Source organism: Nymphalis io, chromosome 23, assembly GCF_905147045.1.
Source record: "Nymphalis io chromosome 23, ilAglIoxx1.1, whole genome shotgun sequence".
NCBI classification, from domain to species: Eukaryota; Metazoa; Arthropoda; class Insecta; order Lepidoptera; family Nymphalidae; genus Nymphalis; species Nymphalis io.
This window is the reverse complement of record NC_065910.1, coordinates 7861691-7869012: the sequence shown is the minus strand read 5'-3', so window position 1 is coordinate 7869012 and position 7322 is coordinate 7861691. Positions and strand designations below refer to the sequence as shown.

The window sequence follows — 7322 nt, the reverse complement described above, 5'->3', positions numbered from 1 at the left end:
TTTGAATTTGTGGACTAGTCCCGCAGTTAGTGTCCACGTTTCGGCACCGTATGTCATGGCAGGTAAGATGCATTGGTTGAATACTTTCGTCTTCAAACATTGCGGTATAGACGACTTGAGGACTTGACGAAAGTTGCCAAATGCTGCCCATCCCAAGCGAATTCTTCGATCGGCTTCCTTCTCGAAGTTGTTCCTACCGACTTGTATTATCTGTCCTAGGTAGGTATATTCACTAACAACTTTGAGAGGTTTCCCCTCGACGTATATCGGTCCCGGCACGACATGAATATTGAACATGACCTTGGTCTTGTCCAAGTTCATACCGAGACCGACACACCGCGAAGACTCGCCTAGGCTACGCAGCATTTCGGTGAGTTGTTCCAGCGACTGCTATGATGACGAATACGACAAAGCTAAATTTACTGTTTGGCCGTAGAATATCTGATGATTCGGTGGACCCAGACACACAAAACCTTCATCATGTAAATTATATATACATATCTCAAAATAATCTAAGCTTCGACCATTGTGTTTTTACAAACATGAACCATTATATATAAATGTTTTTCAGTAAACAAGGTTCAATTATTCTCTGTTATTTTTGGACTGCTCGTTCGAGCGAGGCACTAGGTTAGGAACAACATGTTATCTAACTGGCGCGGCCAAGCGTTGAATTTCCAGAGCTACCTCAAACCAATTTGAAATACCTATTGCGTTATTGTGTTAGTAAATACAAGGATATATAGCAAGAAGAAGGTTCTATGTATTTGATAATATTTACTTGATTCAATTTAATATTTAATATATTAATTATTTCATTCACATCCCCTTCCAGCCATCAAATTTACAGTAATCTGTGTTGTTTAAGCGCAATATAAAATGTAACAAATATCAATAATTATGTACAATTTTTATGTACTTGCCTTAAGTAACCCAAATACGGACCCTCTATGGGTAAGTTATTGTAAAATATGGTGGTAGAAATGCCTGTCATTAATGCTACAAATATAAAACTTGGAATACTTGAAAAAAGTTTTGAGCCATAGCATTTTGTTTTTATTTTTGTTTAATTCATTTTAAAATTAGAACTTTATATACACACATTGAATATTTACGATGTGTATGTTCATTCTATATGGAGAACGCACGCTCCCCAACTGTGACCACAACAGGTGCAACTCGACATGTCGGTAAAAATATATGATCGCGGTCAAAAAGAAGATGTATAACAATATATCTTTATTCATAATAGAGATTGAACATATTAGTTAGATATTATTAGATATTACAAATTGGCTTGTACAGATTAATTTAATTCCAATCAAGTGGGTGTAGCTCTGTAGTCCTCGCTAAATAATTTTTTTAAAGTATATACTAAGTATAGAACAATATATTGATTTCATTGGATAATTAAAATTGCAAAATTAGCAGGCTGAAGTGGCGGTGGGCTGGTCACGTATGTCGTAGGACCGATGGCCGCTGGAGCTGACGAGTTTTACTACGAGGCAAACGCATCGTAGGGCGCCCTCCAGCCAGGTGGAGCGATGATCTTAAGATGGTGGCGGGCACCGACTGGATGCGGAAGGCGGAGGACCGGGGGCTTTGGCGTACCTTGGTAGAGGCCTATGTTAAGCAGTGGACGATGATTGGCTGTTGATTGATTGATTGGATAATTAAAAACTACTAACCGCTTTTTTAACGCTCGAAAAACGCATTACGCGTTTCCCCCACGGGAACAGTGGGGGGGTATGTGGGACTCGCTGGTGTCCAAGGCGCCGAGTGCGCCCCGAACATCGAGATACCCACTAAAAAACCACCCTTTCCGTCTTAACGAGGAGCGCCACGGGATCGCTTTCGCATGCTACCTTGGCGCTCTGACGGCTGGTCCGCCTATGCGGGCCTCTATTCTCTAGGGAGGGTTCCCAGGGTACTGTCAACCCCCCCTAGTCTTCCTAGGCATCTTCTTCCCGCGCCCGCTCCGCAGCCTCCTTCTGTGACATCACACTATCGCAGAAGGAAATCATCTCCGACCAGCACCCCTCGCTTCCGAGCATCGCGTCGATGATGCTCGGCAAGGAGAGATCTCCAACAACCGCCGCCAGGGAATGCCTTTGGGGCCCCCACGTGGCACCTCCCGTCGCGCTATCTCGTGCAGATACTTACCGAAACAGCCATGTCCGGTAAGCACCTGCGTCGGCCCGAACGAGAGCGTGCCTCGTTTCCTTTTGACCCAGCGACTCAAGTGGGGACGTACCACGTTCACTATCGCCAGGCCCACCGTGGGGGACCCCAGGTCCTCCTCCCATCGGGTGATCAGGGCCTGCTGGGCTAGAGCACTGATCCACCCGACCTCCGCCGACCCTGGAAGGTCACCGCGTTCCCTCGCCTCGGCCCGGAAGCGGTACACCTCAGCGAGCACCTCCGCCTGGAGTTCCTAGGGCAGGTCGCCCGCGAGGAGGGTCGCCGCTGTCCAGGATACCGTACGATATCCCCTGATCGCCCTCAACGCTATGATCTTCTGCGGCTTCCGCAGGAGGGCCCAGTTTTGTGCGGTGAGTGCGTTCACCTATATCGGGGCACCGTACAGTGCCATCGACCTCACTACACCGGCATAGAGGCGCCAGCATAGCGATCCCGGTCCTCCCACGTTCAGTAGGAGGCGGCCTAAGGCGGTGGCGGCATTGACGAGCTTCGGGCCGAGTTGCACGAAATGCTGCCCGAATCTCCATCGCCCGTCCATGACCAGGCCCAGGTATTTCATCTGGGCCTGCACCTTGATCACCGTCCTGTGGACGGTGATACTCGCCCCGCGTGGGGGGCCTCTCCGTGGACCGTGGAAGAGGAGAGCCTCCGTTTTGGAGATGGAGACCCTCAGGCCCAGCATTTCCACGCGGTCCACGAATCCTGGTTGAAATCCCTCAAAACTGACCATGCTGGAAGGACTGCTCATGCTTTTGCTCTCACACATGACTTGACCCAACTGGTTGATCAGCCCACCAGGATCCCAGACATTGATGGGCAAGCACCTTCTCTACTGGACCTTCTGCTGACTTCTCACCCGGTGGAATATCAGGTTGTGGTTCAGGCTCCTCTTGGCTCTTCGGATCACAGCCTTATTTCTACCAGAGTGCCACAGGCCAAGCTGCCGCCACTAGCGGTATGCAAACGTCGCGTTTGGCACTATAAGTCGGCGGATTGGGACGGTATGCGCGATTACTATGCGTCGGTCCCTTGGAAGGAACGTTGCTTCAGTGGGAATGACCCGACAGCTAGTGCCGCTGCTGTTGCTGGCGAGATCATGCTGGGAATGGAATACTACATTCCTAGCTCAGATCTCGTCAGTAGGAGTACGCGTAACCGTTGGTTCACTCGTGAATGTGCCGATGCTGTATCAGCTAAGCAGGTGGCATATCGCAAGTGGATCAACGGCTGCATTAGCGGGGCATCTAACATTGAGTCACTGAAAGCAAACTATAATAAAAATTCCAAGTCCTGTAGAAAGGCATACACGAGAGCGGATGCACAGCGCATTGTACAGATTGGTCATGACCTTGTTTCGCATCCTAGGGGCTCCCGTAGCTTCTGGCGTCTGACCAAGTCTGTGCAAAACAATTTCTGCCAACCTTCGCTGCCACCGCTCAGAAATCCGGACGGATCGCTAGCTCACAGTCCGCAAGAGCAAGCTGATCTCCTGGCTAAACTCTTTGCCGACAATTCCGTCATCGATGATTGTAGTGCACTGCCACCTACAATACCTGCATGTGGCCATACGATGCCTGACATTAAAATCAGGCAACGTGATGTGCGTGCGGAGCTGCAATCACTTGATGTACGGAAAGCTAGCGGTCCCGATGGAATACCAGCCATAGTGCTGAAGAAGTGCGCAGCGGAGCTGTCTCCTGTGTTAACGCGCCTGTTCCAACTTTCTCTCTCTTCGGGAAGTGTGCCGGAGGCTTGGAGAAGAGCTAATGTGCAAGCGGTTCCCAAAAAAGGGGATCGGTCTGACCCGGCAAATTATCGGCCAATAGCTATCACCTCAGTACTTTGTAAGGTGATGGAACGGATTTTAAACAACCAACTGATCCATTACCTAGAAGATCACTGTCTAATTAATGATCGTCAGTACGGGTTTCGACCAAAACGGTCCACAGGTGATCTTCTAGCGTACGTAACACACCTCTGGGGTGAAGCTATCGACAAGCATGGAGAATCGTTGGCTGTCAGCCTCGATATCTCCAAGGCTTTCGACAGGGTCTGGCACAGAAGTCTTCTCTCCAAGCTACCGGCATATGGTCTGCCTGCTCAGCTATGCACCTGGATTGCCAGCTTCCTACACAAGCGTAGCCTTCGTGTTTTAGTAGATGGTTGCGCTTCACAATTCTATGTAGTGAATGCTGGGGTCCCCCAGGGATCTGTGCTATCTCCCACACTCTTTCTTTTGCATATCAATGATATGCTCTCTCTTGGGAACATACATTGCTATGCAGATGATAGTACAGTGCATGGTGGATACCACGGACGCGCAGTGGCTGGGCGGGCGGAAACTGAGGAGAGGCGGGAGAATCTTGTCATTGAACTCGATAGGACGTTAGATCTCATCGCCAAATGGGGCTCTGATAATTTTGTTGAGTTTAATGCCAAGAAAACACAGGTATGCGCTCTCACGGCGAAAAAGTCAACATTTTCCCCTCTTCCCTCCCTCTGTGGTACTCCGCTGGTGATGCAAAGCAAAATCGCCATGCTGGGGATTGACGTTCGCTGCGACCTTAGTCCAAGGGATTACATCGAGGCTGTTATAAAAACAGCTTCACGGAAACTCGGAGTTCTGAACAAGGTGCGGCGCTTTTTCACGCCACAACAACTGTGCCTGCTGTACAAAACACAGGTACGGTCTTGCGTGGAATATTGCTCGCACCTTTGGGATGGCTCCGCTAAGTACCTACTTGAGGCCTTGGACCGGTTGCAGCGACGTGCCGTACGCATTATTGGCGACGTAAAGGTCACAAACACCCTTGAACCTTTACAATTGCGTCGTGAGATAGCAGCACTGAGCGCTTTCTATCGACTGTATCACGGCGAGTGCTCTGAGGAATTATTCTCTCTAATTCCTGCTTCCCCCTTCCTTCTTAAGTCCACGCGAGCTGGTTCTCGATGTCACCGCCTAACTGTGACATCAATTCCATCGCGAACAAAGAAATTTGGCAACTCCTTTCTTTGTCGCACTTCCGAAAAATGGAATTCCTTACTAGCTCACGTATTTCCCTCCTCTTACAACCCGGGTTCCTTCAAACGAGGCGTGAAGAGGCATCTTGCGGGCCGGCAAGGCGAAGGCGGCTAGTGCAGAACGTTTTTCCCGTCTGTACTGGCCGTCGTCGCGCTTGGACTCTACTACCACTTACCATCAGGTGGAGTAGAGTCATTTGCCCTCCCGGCGATATAAAAAAAAAAAAAAAAGAGAGTCGTCCCGACCTCGGTCAGGCGGGCCGCCTCCCGAAAGTCTCACCCCGTCGCGGTGATGAGGGTGTCGTCTGCGTAACACAATACCCCCATACCGGGAAGGACGGGGGCTCTCAAGAGCCAATCGAAGCCGACGTTCCACAGATTTGGGCCGAGAACCGACCCCTGTGGAACGCCGCAGCCTACCCGACGCCAGACCAACTTGCCGTCGCCCCCCGCCCAGACGACCTCTCGGTCCTGGAGTTACGCCTCCAACAGCCTCCTCAGATAGTTTGGCACCCCATGGTATTGGAGTGCCTCCCTGATCGTCTCGAACGGGAGACTGTTAAAGGTATTTGCCACGTCTAGCGACACCGCCAGGACCACTTTCCCCTGGGCCACCGCTCCATGGTCCGAGTCTTCAAATTGTTCAAGGCGTCGATAGTCGAACGAGCCGCCCTGAACCCGAACTGAGCCTCTGAGAGATCCGGACCGACCTCGTCGAGGTGTTGAACGAGACGGGCTGCGAAAATCTTCTCAAACAACTTGCCCGTCTCGTTCAGTAGCACTATCGGCCTGTATGCCGAGGAGGAGCCCGGTGGTCGACCCTCCTTCGGCAGCAGCACCAATTTCCCCTGCTTCCAAGGCTTCGGGAACTGCCCGCTTCTCAGAAATTCGTCGAACAGCTCCCGAAGCCTTGCACCCAGGTATCCCAAGGCGTTGCACAGAACATCCAAGCCCTCGGTCATCTCCATTTCTCGCTCCGTGATCAGTGGTGGAGCCACTGCGTCCTCTATAACGGAGCGAGGGGCCATAGGCGGAGGGACAAACTCGCCTGGGTGGGGAAACAGTTCCCCGAGGAGCCCCGGCGGCAGCGTCTCCGTCACGGGGGCGACTTGGGTGCGGAATTTTCCGCGAACCCCGCGGTACGGTCGCCCCCATGGATCCCGATTGAGGCCCGCCAGCAACTCCTCCCTCGCCTTCTTTTTGGCCCGACTTATCGCCAGCTGTAGATCTTTTTTCAGCTGGCGGTAAGCGGCCAAAAGCTGTCCCTCTAGGTCCGTGTCGAGGCCGTTGCGCCTGCGACAGCGGACATAGGCCCTCCGCGCTCGGCTGCACGTCACCCGAAGCTCGGCTATTTCCGATTTTCCGATTTTTACACATGCCGACGCGGAACTCGGCATGGCCGCATCGCATATCTCTTTGAGGGCACTGCGCATCCGGCCCGCCAGCTCTTCCAAGCTGGCACCCTCCTCCCATCCCGCGGAACCCCACCGCTGCACGATGGCGGCAAAGTACTAACCCCTGTAAGAATATATGTAATATAATATATAATCTAAGCTTACATAAATACTATTCACGACATTATTTATTTGTCATTCACAAGAAGAAGACATTGCTTAACATATATACGTATCTCACATCTTCTTCTAGCTTATACAGTTTATATATAAATATATAATGACTTGTTCTGACTGATTCATCAACACAGAGCCTAAACCACAAGTATTAATGATTTGAAATTTTGTCAGTTGATCCATTTTATAATGAGAATAACCACAAAGAAGGATTTTGTACGGAAAATCTACCCCTGAAGGGGTAAAATAAGGAATGAACGGTTGTATAAAAACCCGACATTTTCAAAGTTAAAATGAAATTTCATAAACAAGTTTCTGGCTAGAAATAAATAAAGATTTAGTTCAGGGTTTTTGCAAATCTACCCCCCAAGAGGGTAATTTGGGCTTGAATGTTTATATGAGGAGACCGTTTGATGTAATGAAATTTAATATAAAGGCTTCTAAGCAAAAATAAATGCATATGTATATGTAAATTTAAGCTAACATAATGTTTACTTGAAGGTTATGACATTTATATAGGTATGTGTA

The 7322-nt window shown here is 49.8% G+C and overlaps 1 pseudogene; it reads right to left on the bottom strand.

The window, feature by feature from the left end:
- Positions 1-5502: 5502 nt before the first annotated feature.
- Positions 5503-6620, bottom strand: LOC126777479 (uncharacterized; annotated as a pseudogene).
- Positions 6621-7322: the final 702 nt, after the last annotated feature.